Source organism: Arachis hypogaea, chromosome 4 (genome assembly GCF_003086295.3).
Source record: "Arachis hypogaea cultivar Tifrunner chromosome 4, arahy.Tifrunner.gnm2.J5K5, whole genome shotgun sequence".
In the NCBI taxonomy this organism is placed as follows: Eukaryota; Viridiplantae; Streptophyta; class Magnoliopsida; order Fabales; family Fabaceae; genus Arachis; species Arachis hypogaea.
Genome location: NC_092039.1, coordinates 73598652 through 73614405, shown reverse-complemented (window position 1 = coordinate 73614405; position 15754 = coordinate 73598652).

The window sequence follows — 15754 nt, the reverse complement described above, 5'->3', positions numbered from 1 at the left end:
CAAGGAAATAAAATCCAGGCCTAAGCGGCTAAATCAAGCTGTCCCTAACCATGTGCTTGTGGCATGCAGGTCCAAGTGAAAAAGCTTGAGACTGAGTGGTTAAAGTCGTGATCCAAAGCAAAAAGAGTGTGCTTAAGAACCATGGACACCTCTAACTGGGGACTTTAGCAAAGCTGAGTCACAATCTGAAAAGGTTCACCCAGCTATGTGTCTGTGGCATTTATGTATCTGGTGGTAATACTGGAAAACAAAGTGCTTAGGGCCACGGCCAAGAGTCATAAAAGTAGCTGTGTTCAAGAATCAACAAACTTAACTAGGAGAATCAATAACACTATCTGAAATTCTAAGTTCCTATAGATGGCAATCGTTCTAAACTTCAAAGGAGAAAGTGAGATGCCAAAACTATTTAGAAGCAAAAAGCTACAAGTCCCGCTCATCTAATTAGAATTAATATTCATTGATATTTTGGGATTTATAGTATATTCTCTTCTTTTTATCCTAATTTATTTTCAGTTGCTTGGGGACAAGCAACAATTTAAGTTTGGTGTTGTGATGAGCGGATAATTTATACGCTTTTTGGCATTGTTTTTAGATAGTTTTTAGTATAATCTAGCTATTTTAGGGATGTTTTCATTAGTTTTTATGCTAAATTCACATTTCTGGACTTTACTATGAGTTTGTGTGTTTTTCTATGATTTCAGGTAATTTCTGGCTGAAATTGAGGGAACTGAGCAAAGCTCTGATAAAAGGTTGACAAAGGACTGCTAATGCTGTTAAATTCTGACGTCCCTGCAATCGAAATGGATTTTCTGGAGCTACAAAACTTTAAATGGCGCGCTCTCAATGGCGTTGGAAAGTAGACATCCAAAGCTTTCCGGCAATATATAATAGTTGATACTTTATTCGAGATTAGACGACGTAAACTGGCTCTCAACGCCAGTTCCATGCTGCATTCTGGAGTCAAACGCCAGAAACACGTCACAAACCAGAGTTGAACGCCAAAAACACGTTACAACTTGGTGTTCAACTCCAAAAGAAGCCTCAGCTCGTGTGAAGTTCAAGCTCAGCCCAAGCACACACCAAGTAGGTCCCGGAAGTGGATTTCTGCATCAATTACTTACTTCTGTAAACCCTAGTAGCTAGTCTAGTATAAATAGGACTTTTACTATCGTATTCGGTGTCTTTGACCATTCGGTCTTTTGACCATAGGTCCTTCTCCCTATTTTTGAATTTATATCATATTTTGGGGGCTGGCCATTCGGCCATGCCTGGACCTTCACTTATGTATTTTCAACGGTGGAGTCTCTACACACCATAGAGTAAGGGTGTGGAGCTCTGCTGTACCTCAAGTTTTAATGCAATTACTACTATTTTCTATTCAATTCGATTTATTCCTGTTCTAAGATACCATTCGTACTTCAACCTGATAGATGTGATGATCCGTGACACTCATCATCATTCGTCCCTATGAACGCGTGCCTGACAACCACTTCCGTTCTATAACGAAAGCTAGAGTGTGTATCTCTTGGATTCCTGATGCACAACGCATGGTTGCCCTCGCCTGACAACCGAGTCTTCCATTCTGTGAGATCAGAGTCTTTGTGGTATAAGCTAGAATTGATGGCGGTATTCATGAGAATTCGGAAAGTCTAAACCTTGTCTGTGGTATTCCGAGTAGGATTCCAGGATTGAATGACTGTGACGAGCTTCAAACTCACGATTGTTGGCCGTGATGACAAACGCAAAAGAATCAAGGGATTCTATTCCAACATGATCGAGAACCGACAGATGATTAGTCGTGCCGTGACAGAGTCGTTGGACTTTTTTCACCGAGAGGATGGGATGTAGCCATTGACAACGGTGATGCCTTACATACAGCTTGCCATGGTAAGGAGTAAGAAGGATTGGATGAAGGCAGTAGGAAAGCAGAGATTCAGAAGGAGCACAGCATCATCATACGCCTATCTGAAATTCCCATCGATGATCTACATAAGTATTTCTATCTTTATTTTCAGTTTATTTATTATTATTATTCGAAAACTCCATAACCATTTATTATCCGCCTGACTGAGATTTACAAGATGACCATAGCTTGCTTCATACCAACAATCTCTGTGGGATCGACCCTTACTCACGTAAGGTTTATTACTTGGATGACCCAGTACACTTGCTGGTTAGTTGAGCAAAGTTGTGAAATTATGTTTAGACCATGGTATTGAGCACCAAGTTTTTGGAGCCATTACCTGGGAATCAATTTCGAACAACAATTTAAGTATGAATCATAATTTCGTCCACCAAACACCAAGAACACTTTGAAGATCAAGATGAACATCAAGACTTATTTTTGAAAAATTTTCAAGAAAAGAAAAACATGCAAGACACCAAACTTAGAAATTTTTCATGTTTAGACACTATGAACGCAAGAATGCATATGAAAAACAATAAAAAGACACAAAAAGAGAAAATTTAAAGATCAAACAAGAAGACTTATCAAGAACAACTTCAAGATCATGAAGAACACATGCATGGATTTTCGAAAATAAGAATGCATAAATTTTAAAAACAAGCAATTGACACCAAACTTAAAATTTGACTCTAGACTCAAACAAGAAACACAAAATTTTTTTGATTTTATGATTTTCTAATTTTTTTTCGAAAATTATATTTTTGAAAACGAAAATAAAGAAAAAATTTTTGGAAAGATTTTTGAAAAATTTTTGAAAAGAAAATTACCTAATCTGAACAACAAGATGAACCATCAGTTGTCCAAACTCAAACAATCCCCGACAACGGTGCCAAAAACTTGGTGCACGAAATTGTGATCATCAACAATGGCGCCAAAAACTTGGTAGCGCTCTCAAACGTGAATCACACTTTGTCACAACTTAGCACAACTAACCAGCAAGTGCACTGGGTCGTCCAAGTAATAAACCTTACGTGAGTAAGGGTCGATCCCACGAAGATTGTTGGTATGAAGCAAGCTATGGTCATCTTGTAAATCTCAGTTAGGCGGATTCAAATGGTTATAAAGGTTTCGAAAATAATAATAAATAAAGCATAAAATAAAGATAGAGATACTTATGTAATTCATTGATGAGACTTTCAGATAAGTGTATGGAGATGCTTGTCCCTTCTGAATCTCTACTTTCCTACTGCTTTCATCCAATCCTTCATACTCCTTTCCATGGCAAGCTGTATGTAGGGCATCACCGTTGTCAATGGCTACTTCCCATCCTCTCAGGAAAAATGGTCCAAATTCTCTTGTCACAGCACGGCTAATCATCTGTCGGTTCTCGATCATGTCGGAATAGAATCTATTGATTCTTTTGCATCTGTCACTACACCCAACAATCGCGAGTTTGAAGCTCGTCACAGTCATTCAATCCCTGAATCCTACTTGGAATACCACAGACAAGGTTTATACTTTCTGGATTCTCAAGAATGGCTTCCAAAGGGTTCTAGCTTATACCACGAAGATCCTGATTAAGGAATCCAAGAGATACGCACTCGTTCTAAGGTAGAACGGAAGTGGTTGTCAGTCATGCGTTCATAGGTGAGATTGATGATGAGTGTCACGGATCATCACATTTATCATGTTGAAGTGCAGCGAATATCTTAGAATAAGAATAAGCATGAATTGAATATAAAATAGTAGTAATTGCATTAATACTCGAGGAACAGCAGAGCTCCACACCCTTAATCTATGGTGTGTAGAAACTCCACCGTTGAAAATACATAAGTGATGAAAGTCCAGGCATGGCCGAATGGTCATCTCCTCAATTTCTTGTGTTCCTTCCATTTTTGCAAGCTTCCTCTCCATTCTCCAAGCCATTCCTACCTTATGAAGCCTGAAACACTTAACACACAGATCACGGCATCGAATGGTATAGAGGAGAATTAAAATACATAATTAAAAGATCTCTAAGAAGCAAGTTTTCAAACATAGTACAAATTTAGGAAGGAATTGTAAATACATGCAAATCATATGAATAAGTGGGTGAAAAGTTGATAAAAACCACTCAATTTAGCACAAGATAAATCATAAAATAGTGGTTTATCAGTTTCACACCTGTGTTTTTTTATTCTATCATTATTTTTTGTATTTTTAGCTCGTTTTGCACGTATGCGTGTTTTTCGCTCGTTTCGAACGCGCACGCGTGTGTGTATGTCTTTCACACGTGTGTGTTTTTTTTCTATCATTATTTTTTCTATTTTTCGCTCGTTTCAGATGTGTGCGTTTTTTTATTTCTTATTTTTCTTGTAACTTTCGCTCGTTTCACACGTGTGTTTTTTGTGTTTTTTGCTCGTTTCGCATGTGTGCGTGTTTTTCACTCATTTCGCACTTATGTGAGTTTTTTGCTCGTTTCACACGTGCATGTATTTTGTGTTTTTCGTTCGTTTCACATGTGTGTGTTTTTCACTCGTTTCACACGTGTGTGTATGTTTTTTTCTTTGTGCATTTTCGCTCTTTTCGCACGTGTCTGTGTTATTCGCTTCTTTCGCATGTGTGTATTTTTCGCTCATTTCGCACGTGTGTGTTTGTTTTTTTATTTATTTTATTTGTATTTTTTGCTCGTTTCGCGCGTGTGTCTATCATTATTTTTTGTATTTTTTGCTCATTTCACGTGTGTATGTTTTTTTATATTTTATTTATTTTCTTTTTCGCACATTTTGCACGTTTGTGTTTTTCGCTCGTTTCGCAATAGTGTGTGTTTTTTTGTGTTTTTCGCTTGTTTCGCACGTGTGTGAGTATGTGTGTGTGTGTTTCTTGTGTTTTTCATTGGTTTCACGTGTGTGTTCTTTTATTCTATCATTATTTTTTGTATTTTTTGCTCGTTTCGCACGTATGCTTATTTTTCGCTCGTTTTGCACGTATGTGTGTTTTTCGCTCGTTTTGCACGTATGTGAGTGTGTTTGTGTGTGTGTGTGTGTGTGTGTGTGTGTGTGTGTGTGTGTGTGTGTGTGTGTGTGTGTGTGTGTGTGTGTGTTTCTTGTGTTTTTCGTTGGTTTCACACGTGTGTGTTTTTTTTATTCAATCATTATTTTTTGTATTTTTCGTTCATTTTGCATATGTGTGTATTTTTTCGCTCGTGTGTTTGTTTTTCGCTAGTTTCGCACGTGTATGTGTTTTTCCGCGTTTCGCACGTGTGTGTTCTTTTTGTGTTTTTTGCTCGTTTCGCACATGTGCGTGTTTTTTGCTCATGTTTGTGTTTTTTGCTAATTTCGCACGTGTGTGTGTTTTTTATTTTTTTGTGTTTTTCCCTCGTTTCGTACGCGTGTGTGTATGTATGTGTTTTTTTGTGTTTTTCACTAGTTTCACCCGCGTGTATTTTTCGCTTGTTTCGCATGTGTTTGTGTTTTTTTGTTTTTTCCGCTCGGTTCGCACGTGTGCGTGTTTTACGCTCGTTTCGAATACATATTTGTGTTTTTCGCTCGTTTCGAACGCATGTGTGTTTTTTATGTGTTTTTTGCTCGTTTTGCTTGTGTGAGTGTTTTTCACTCATCTCGCATATGTCTTTGTTTTTCGCTCGTTTCGCACGTGTGTGTGTGTGTGTGTGTGTGTATTTTTCGCTCATTTTGCACGTGTGTGTTTGTCGCTTGTTTCGCATGTGGGTGTTTTTCTGTGTTTTTCGCTCGTTTCGCATGTGTCTGTGATTTTCGCTATTTTGCACGTGTCTGCGGTTTTTTTTTTGTTTTTCCTTCGTTTTGCACGTGTGTGTGTGTGTGTGTGTGTGTGTGTGTGTGTGTGTGTGTGTGTGTGTGTGTGTGTGTGTGTGTGTGTGTGTGTTTCTTTGGTGATTTTGGCTAGTTTGACACGCGTGTGTTTTTCGCTTGTTTCTCACGTGTGTGTTTTTTTCTGTGTTTTTTGCTCGTTTCGCACGTGTTTTTTTGTGTTTTTCGCTTGTTTCGCGCGTCTAAGTTTTTTTCGCTCGTTTCGCATGTGTGTGTCTTTTTATTTATTTTTGTTATGTTTTTCACTCTTTTGCACTTGTGTATGTGTTTTTTGGGTATTTTTCGCTCGTTTCACACGTGTGTGTTTTTCGATCGTTTAGCATGTGTGTGTTTCGCATGTGTGCGCGTTTTTTTATTTTTATTTTTTTTGTGTTTTTTGTTCGTTTCACACGTATGCGTATTTTTCGCTCATTTCGCACACGTGAGTTTTTGGCTCGTTTCGCACGTGTGTGTTTTTCGCTCATTTCGCACGTATGTTTTTTTTTGTGTTTTTCACTCATTGGGCACGAGTGTTTTTTGCTCGTTTCGCAAGTAGATGTGTTTTTCGCTCGTTTCGCACGTGTGTGTGTGTGTGTATGTGTGTGTGTGTGTGTGTGTTTTTTTTTCTTGTGTATTTCGTTGGCTTCACACGTGTGTTTTTTTTATTATTCTATCATTATTTTTTGTATTTTTTTCTCGTTTCGCACGTATGCATGTTTTTCGCTCGTTTCGCACGTGTGTGTGTCTGTGTGTGTGTTTCTTGTGTTTTTCGTTGGTTTCCCACGTGTGTATTTTTTTTCTATCATTATTTTTTCGCTCGTTTCGCACGTATGTGTGTTTTTCGCTCATTTCGCACAAGTGTGTGTTTTTTCGCTCATTTCGCTCGTGTGTTTGTTTTTCTCTCATTTCGCACGTGTGCGTTTTTCCGCGATTCGCACGTGTGTGTTTTTTTGTGTTTTTCGCTCGTTTCGTACATTTTCGTGTTTTTCGCTCACGTCCATGTTTTTCGCCAGTTTCGCACGTGTTTGTGTTTTTTTGTGTTTTTCCCTTGTTTCGCACTTGTATGTGTGTATGTTTGTCTTTTTTGGTGTTTTTTGCTAGCTTCACACGCGTGTTTTTTGCTTGTTTCGCACGTGTTTGTGTCTTTTTTTTGTTTTTCGCTTGGTTCGCACGTGTGCGTGTTTTACGCTCGTTTCGTATACGTATTTGTGTTTTTGGCTCGTTTCGCACGTGTGTGTTTTTTTCCTTGTGTTTTTCGCTCGTATGCGTGTTTTTCACTCATCTCGCCCGTATGTGTGTTTTTCGCTTGTTTCGCACGTGCGTGTTTTTTTTGTGTTTTTCACTCGTTTCTCACGTGTTCGTGTTTTTCGCTCATTTCGCATATTTTTCGCTATTTCGCACGTGTTTGTGGTTTTTTTTGTGTTTTCCCTCGTTTCGCACGTGTGTGTATTTTTATTTGTGTTTTTCGCTCTTTTAGCACGTCTGCATATTTTTCGTTCGTTTCGCACATGTGTGTTTTTTGCTCGTTTCTCATGTGTGTTTTTTTTCGCTCGTTTCACACGTGTGTGTGTTTGTGTTTTTCGCTTGATTCGCACACATTTTTTTATTTTTTATTTGTATTTTTCGCTCGTTTTTCATGTGTGTGTGTTTTTCGCTTGTTTCGGACGCGTGTCTGTGTTTTGTGTTTTTTGCTCGTTTCGCACATGTGCATGTTTTTCTATCGTTTAGCAGTTATGTGTGTTTTTCTCTCGTTTCGCACGTGTGTTTTTTTTTGCTCGTTTCACACGTGTTTTTTTTTGTTTTTTACTCGTTTCGCATGTGTTTTTTTCCCTCATTTTACACGTGTGTTTTTTTCCCTCGTTTCGCACGTGTGTTTTTTTTGTATTTTTTGTTTGTTTTGCACGTGTGTGTTTTTCGCTTGTTTCACATGTGTGTGTTTTTTTATTTTATTATTATTTTTTTGTATTTTTCACTCATTTTGCACGTAAACGTATATTTCGCTCATTCCGTACGTGTGTTTTTCGCTCATTTCGCACATGTGAGTGTTTTTTTATCCTTTTGCATGTGTTTTTTTTATTATTTTTTGTATTTTTCGCTGGTCTCGCACATGTGTGTATTTTTCGCTCGTTTTGAACATGTGTGTGTTTTTTTTGTATTTTTCGCTTATTTCGGACATGTGTGTTTTTCGCTTGTTTCACATATGTGTATGTGTATTCTTCTTTGTGCTTTTTTGCTCCTTTCACATGTGTTCATGTTTTTCGCTCGTTGCGCACGTGTGTTTCTTGCTCATTTTTCATGTGTGTGTTTGTTTTTTTAATTTATTTTTTGTGTTTTTCGCTCGTTTCGCATGCGTGTGTTCTTTTTTTTTATTTTTCGCTCGTTTCGCACGTGTGTGTTTTTTATATTTATTTTTTTTTGTTTTTTGCTCGTTTTGCATGTATGCCTGTTTTTTGCTCATTTCACACGTGTGTGTTTCTCGCTCGTTTTGCACGTATGTGTGTTTTTTTTTGTGTTTTTCGCTCGTTTCGCACGTATGTGTATTTTTTGTGTTTTTCGTTGGTTTCACACGTTTTGTATTTGTTTCTGTGTTTTTCGCTCGTTTTGTACATGTGTGTTTTTCGCTCGTTTTGCACGTGTGTGTTTTTTTATTTTTTATTGTTTTTTCGCTCGTTTTACACATGCACATATTTTTTGTTCGTTTGGAACGTGTGTGTTTTTTTGCTCGTTTCGCACGTGTGTGTATTTTTATTTGTTTTTCTCTCTTTACGCACGTGTGCGTGTTTTTCGATTGTTTAGCACGTGTGTGTTTTTCACTCGTTTTGCACGTGTGTGTTTGTTTTTATTTTATTTTTCTTCTAACTTTCGCTCGTTTCACACGTGTGTTTTTTTGTGTTTTTTGTTCGTTTCGCATGTGTGCGTGTTTTTCGCTCGTTTCGCACTTATGTGAGTTTTTTGCTTGTTTCACACGTGCATGTATTCTTTTTGTGTTTTTCGTTCGTTTCGCATGTGTGTGTTTTTCGCTCGTCTTGCACGTGTGTATGTGTTTTTGTTTATGCATTTTCGCTCTTTTCGCACGTGTCTGTGTTTTTCGCTTGTTTAGCATGTGTGTATTTTTCGCTCATTTCGCACGTGTGTGTTTGTTTTTTTATTTTTTTATGTTTTTTGCTCGTTTCGAACGTGTCTATCATTATTTTTTGTATTTTTTTCTCATTTCACACGTGTGTATGTTTTTTTATATTTTTTTCTTTTTCGCTCATTTCGCACGTTTGTATTTTTTGCTCGTTTTACAATTGTGTATTTTTTTGTGTTTTTCGCTCATTTTGCAGTTGTGTGTGTGTTTTTTTATGTTTTTCATTCGTTTGGCACGTGTGTGTTTTTCGATCGTTTCGCACATACGTGTGTTTTTCACTTGTTTCGCACGTGTGTGAGTGTGTGTGTGTGTGTGTTTATTGTGTTTTTTGTTGATTTCACGTGTGTTTTTTTATTCTATCATTATTTTTTTGTATTTTTTGCTCATTTCGCACGTATACTTGTTTTTCGCTTGTTTTGCACGTATGTGTGTTTTTCGCTCGTTTTGCACGTATGAGAGAAAGAGAGAGTGTATGTGTGTGTGTGTGTTTCTTGCGTTTTTCGTTGGTTTCACACGTGTGTTTTTTTATTCTATCATTATTTATTGCATTTTTCGCTCATTTAGCACATTTGTGTGTTTTTTCGCTCTTGTGTTTGTTTTTCGCTAGTTTCGCATGTGTGTGTTTTTCCGCGTTTCACACATGTGTGTTTTTTTGTGTTTTTCGCTCGTTTCGCACGTGTGCGTGTTTTTCGCTCATGTCCGTGTTTTTCACTAGTTTTGCACGTGTCTGTGTTTTTTATTTTTTGTGTTTTTTCCTCGTTTCGCACGCGTGTGTGTATGTGTGTGTTTTTCGCTAGTTTCGCACGTGTTTGTGTTTTTTTGTTTTTTCGCTCGGTTCGCACGTGTGCGTGATTTACGCTCATTTCGAATACGTATTTGTGTTTTTCACTCGTTTCGCACGCGTGTGTTTTTTTCTGTGTTTTTTACTCGTTTCGCTCGTTTGCGTGTTTTTTGCTCATCTCGCACGTGTGTTTATTTTTCGCTCGTTTCTCACATGTGTGTGTTTTTTGCTCGTTTCGCATGTGGGTGTTTTTCTGTATTTTTCGCTCGTTTCGCATGTGTCCATGGTTTTCGCTATTTTGCACGTGTCTGTGGTTTTTTTGTTTTTTCCTCATTTCGCACGTGTGTTTTTTGTTTGTTTCGCACGTACGTGTGTTTTTCGCTCTTTTGCACATGTGAGTATGTGTGTGTGTTTCTTGTGTTTCTCATTGGTTTCACGTGTGTGTTTTTTTATTCTATCATTATTTTTTTTATTTTTCGCTCGTTTCGTATGTATGCTTGTTTTTCGCTCGTGTTCCACGTATGTGTGTTTTTCGGTCGTTTTGCACGTATGTGAGAGTGTGTGTGTGTGTGTGTTTCTTGCGTTTTTCGTTGATTTCACACGTGTGTGTTTTTCTTTATTCTATCATTATTTTTTGCCTTTCGCTCATTTCGCACATGTGTGTTTTTTCGATCGTGTGTTTGTTTTTTGCTAGTTTTGCACGTGTGTGTGTATTCCGCGTTTCGCACGTACGTGTTTTTTTTGTGTTTTTCGCTCGTTTCACACGTGTGCGTGTTTTTAGCTCATGTCCGTGTTTTTCACTAGTGTCGCACGTGTCTGTGTTTTTTATTTTTTATGTTTTTTCCTCGTTACGCATGCGTGTGTGTATGCGTGTGTTTTTTTTTGTGTTTTTCACTAGTTTCACCCGCATGTATTTTTCGCTTATTTCGCACATGTTTGTGTTTTTTTTTTGTTTTTTTCGCTCGTTTCGCACGTGTGCCTTCTTTACGCTCGTTTCGAATACGTGTTTGTGTTTTTTGCTCATTTCACACACGTGTGTGTTTTTCTATGTTTTTTGCTCTTTTCGCTCGTGTGCGTGTTTTTCACTCATCTCGCACGTGTGTTTGTTTTTCGCTCGTTTTGCACGTGTGTGTATTTTTCGCTCGTTTGCACGTGTGTTTGTTTTTCGCTCGTTTTGCATGTGTGTGTATTTTTCGCTCGTTTTGCACGTGTGTGTGTTTTTCGCTTGTTTCGCATGTGGGTGTTTTTCTGTGTTTTTCGCTCGTTTTGCACGTGTTCGTGTTTTTCGGTTGTTTCGCATGTGTCTGTGTTTTTCGCTATTTTGCACATGCCTGTGGTTTTTTTTGTGTTTTTCCTTTGTTTCATACGTGTATGTGTGTGTGTTTTTTTTTGGTGTTTTTGGCAAGTTTCACACGCGTGTGTTTTTCGCTTGTTTCCCATGCGGGTGTGGTTTTTCTGTATTTTTCGCTCATTTTGCACATGTGTTTTTCTGTGTTTTTCGCTCGTTTCGCGCGTCTAAGTGTTTTTTACTTGTTTTGCATGTGTGTGTTTTTTATTTATTTTTGTTATGTTTTTCACTCTTTCGCACTTGTGTATGTGTTTTTTTGGTATTTTTCGCTCGTTTCGCAAGTGTGTATTTTTCGATCGTTTAGCATGTGTGTGTGTTTTATTTTTTATTTTTTTGTGTTTTTCGCTTGTTTTGCACGTGTGCGTGTTTATTTAATTTTTAATTTTTTTGTGTTTTTTGTTCGTTTCGCACGTATGCGTATTTTTCGCTCATTTCGCACGTGTGAGTTTTTGGCTCGTTTCACACGTGCATGTTTTTCGCTCATTTCGCACATATGTTTATTTTTTGTGTTTTTCACTCGTTGGGCACGAGTGTTTTTCGCTCGTTTCGCACATAGATGTGTTTTTTGCTCGTTTTGCACGTGTTTGTGTGTGTGTGTTTCTTGTGTTTTTTGTTGGTTTCACACGTGTGTTTTTTATTCTATCATTATTTTTTGTATTTTTTGCTCGTTTCCACGTATGCGTGTTTTTCGCTCATTTCACACGTGTGTCTGTGTGTGTGTTTCTTGTGTTTTTCGTTGGTTTCACACGTGAGTGTTTTTTTCTATCATTATTTTTTCTATTTTTCGCTCATTTCGCACGTATGTGTGTTTTTCGCTCGTTTCGCACATGTGTGTGTTTTTTCGCTCATTTCGCTCGTGTGATTGTTTTTCACTCGTTTCGCACGTGTGCATTTTTCCGCGTTTCGCACGTGTGTTTTTTTTTGTATTTTTTGCTCGTTTCGCACGTGTTTGTGTATTTCGCTCATGTCCGTGTTTTTCGCTAGTTTCGCACGTGTCTGTGTTTTTTTTGTGTTTTTCCCTCGTTTCGCACGTGTATGTGTGTGTGTTTGTCTTTTTTGGTGTTTTTTGCTAGTTTCACACGCGTATTTTTTGCTTGTTTCACACGTGTTTATGTGTTTTTTTTTCTCTCGGTTCGCACGTGTGCATGTTTTACGCTCGTTTCATATACGTATTTGTATTTTTTGCTCATTTCGCACGTGTGTGTTTTTTTTCCTTGTGCTTTTCGCTTGTTTCACACGTGTGTGGTTTTTTTCTATCATTATTTTTTTGCTCGTTTCGGACGTATGTGTGTTTTTCGCTCGTTTCGCACGTGTGCGTTTTTCCGCGTTTCGCACGTGTGTGTTTTTTTTGTGTTTTTCGCTCGTTTCACACGTGTTCGTATTTTTCGCTCATGTCTGTATTTTTCGCTAGTTTCGCACGTGTCTGTATCTTTTTTTGTATTTTTCCTCGTTTCGCATGTGTTTGTGTGTGTGTTTGTCTTTTTTGGTGTTTTTCGCTAGTTTCACACGCGTGTTTTTTGCTTGTTTTGCACGTGTTTGTGTGTTTTTTTGTTTTTTCGCTCGGTTCGCACGTGTGCGTGTTTTATGCTCGTTTCGTATACTTATTTGTATTTTTCACTTGTTTCGCACGTGTGTATTTTTTTCCTTGTGTTTTTTCGCTCGTTTCTCTCGTATGCGTGTTTTTTCGTTCATCTGGCACATGTGTGTGTTTTTCGCTTGTTTTGCACGTGTTTGTTTTTTTTGTATTTTTCGCTCGTTTCTCACGTGTTCATGTTTTTCGCTCATTTCACATGTGTCCATATTTTTTGCTATTTCGCACGTGTCTGTGGTTTTTTTGTGTTTTTCTCTCGTTTTGCACGTGTATGTGTGTGTGTTTTTTTGGTGTTTTTTGCTAGTTTCACACGTGTGTTTTTCCCTTGTTTCGCACAGGTGTGTGTTTTTTTCTGTGTTTTTCGCTCATTTCGCACGTGTGTGTTTTTTTATTTATTTTTGTTATGTTTTTCACTCGTTTTACACTTGTATATGTGTTTTTTGTATTTTTTGCTCATTCTGCACGTGTGAGTTTTTTTGTATTTTTCGCTCGTTTTGCACGTGTGTATCTTTTCCGCTTGTTTCGTACATGTGTGTGTTTTTTTATTTTATTATAATTTTTGTATTTTTCACTAGTTTGGCACGTATGCGTATTTTTCGCTCATTTCGCACGTGTGTGTGTTTTTCACTCGTTTCACACATGTCGGTATTTTTTTCGTTTCGCACGTGTGTTTTATATTTTTTGTGTTTTTCGCTGGTTTCATACGTGTTCGTATTTTTTGCTCGGTTTGCAAGTATGCGTGTTTTTCGCTCGTTTCGTACGTATTTGTGTTTTTCATTCGTTTCGCACGTGTGTGTCTTTTTCGCTCATTTTGCACATGTGTGTTTTTTTATTTATTTTTGTTATTTTTTCGCTCGTTTCGCACGTGTGTATGTGTTTTTTTGTATTTTTTGCTCGTTTCGCACTGTGTGTCTTTCGCTCGTTTTGCATGTGTGTGTGCTTTTTTTATTTTTTGTGTTTTCCGCTTGTTTCGCACATTTATTTGTTTTTTTTACCATTTTGCACGTGTGTGTTTTTTTTATTTTTTTGTTTTTCGCTGTCTTCGCACATGTGCGTGTGTTTCGCTCGTTTCACACGTATGTGTGTTTTTTGCTCGTTTCGTACGCGCGTGTGTGTTTTTTCAATTTTTTGTTTTTCGCTTGTTTCGCATGGGGTGTGTGGTTTTTTTTGTATTTTTTGCTCGTTTTGCACGTGTGTGTATTTTTGCCTCGTTTTGGACGTGTGTGTGTTTTTCGCTCGTTTTGCATGTGCGTGTGTTTTTTTGTGATTTTTGCTCTTTTCACACGTGTGCGTATTTTTCATACGTTTCGCACGTGTGTTTTTCGCTCGTTTCGCACGTGTGTGGGTTTTTCGCTCATTTCTCACGTGTGTGTTTGTTTTTTTATTTATTTTTTTGTATTTTTCGTTCGTTTCGCACGTGTGTGTGTGTTTTTTTTGTGTTTTTCGCTTGTTTCGCACATGTGTGTGTTTTTTTATTTTTTATTTTTCTTGTGTTTTTCGCTCGTTTCGCACGCATGTGTGTTTTTCTGGTGTTTTTTGCTCGTTTCGTACGTGTGCATATTTTTTCACATTTTGCACGTGTGTGTTTTTCTTTGTGCTTTTTCGCTCTTTTCCCACGTGTTCGTGTTTTTCGCTCGTTTCGCACGTGTGTATTTTTCGCTCGTTTCACACGTGTGTGTTTTTTTTACTCTTTTTGCACGTATGAGTGTTTTTTGCTCGTTTCACACGTGTGTATTTTTTTATTTTTTATGCTTTTCATTTGTTTCGCATGTTTGTGTGTTTTTTTTGTATTTCTCGGTCGCTTTGCCCGTGTGAGTATTTTTCGCTTGTTTCGCACGTGTATATTTTTTATTTTTTTTATATTTTTCGCTCATTTAGCACGTATGCGTGTTTTTCGCTCGTTTCGCACGTGTGTGTTTTTCGTTCGTTTCGCACATGTGGGTGTTTTGTATCGTTTCGCATGTGTTTTTTATTTTTTTTTGTGTTTTTTGCTCATTTCAACATGTGTATTTTTCGCTCGTTTCGCACATGTGTATATGTGCTTTTTCTTTGTGCTTTTTTGCTCTTTTCGCACGTGTTCATGTTTTTCGCTCATTTTGCATGTGTGCATGTTTTTCGCTCTTTTCTCACGTGTGTGTTTGATTTATTTATTTATTTATTCATATTTTTTGCTCGTTTCGCACGTGTCTGTTTTTTTTATATTTTTTGTGTTTTTCACTAGTTTTGCACGTGTGCGTGTTTTTCGCTCATTTTGCACGTGTGTGTATGTGTTTTTTTGTGTTTTTCGCTCGTTTTGCATGTGTGTGTGTTTTTCGCTCGTTTCGCATGCGTGTCTGTGTGTTTTACTCGTGGGCGTATTTTTCACTCGTTTCGCGTGCATGTGTATTTTGCACGTCTCGCACGTGTGTGTTTTTTTTGTATCTTTTACTCGTTTTGCTCATGTGAATTTTTTTCACTCGTTTAGCACGTGTGTGTTCTTTTATTTATTTTTTATGTTTTTTTCTTGTTCCGCACGTCTGTGTTTTTTTGTATTTTTCTCTCGTTTTTCACGTGTGTGTCTTTTTCGCTTGTTTCGTACGTGTGTGCGCTTTTTATTTTATTATTATTTTTTGTATTTTTCATTCATTTCGCACGTATGCGTATTTTTTGCTCATTTCACACATGTGTGTTTTTCGCTCGTTTCGCACATGTCAGTGTTTTTTTCGCACGTGTGTTTTTTTTATTTTTTTGTGTTTTTCGCTTGTTTCACACGCGTTCGTGTTTTTCGCTCGTTTCGCAAGTATACGTGTTTTTCGCTCGTTTCGCATGTGTCTGCATTTTTGCTCGTTTTGCATGCCTGTGTGGTTTTTTTTGTTTTTTCGCTCGTTTTTCACGTGTGGGTGTTTTTCGCTTATTTCGCACATATGTATGTGTTTTTTTCTTTTGTGGTTATTTTGCATGCGCATATTTTTTGCTCGTTTTGCACGTTTGTGTGTTTTTTGCTCGTTTCGCATGTGTGTTTTTATTTGTGTTTTTTGCCCTTCTCGCACTTGTGCGTGGTTTTGCATTTGTGTGTGTTTTTTGTGATTTTTACTCTTTTCACACGTGTGCGTGTTTTTCGTTCGTTTCGCACGTGTGTGTTTTTCGCTCATTTCACACTTGTGTGTTGGTTTATTTATTTATTTTTTTTGTGTTTTTCGCTCGTTCACACAT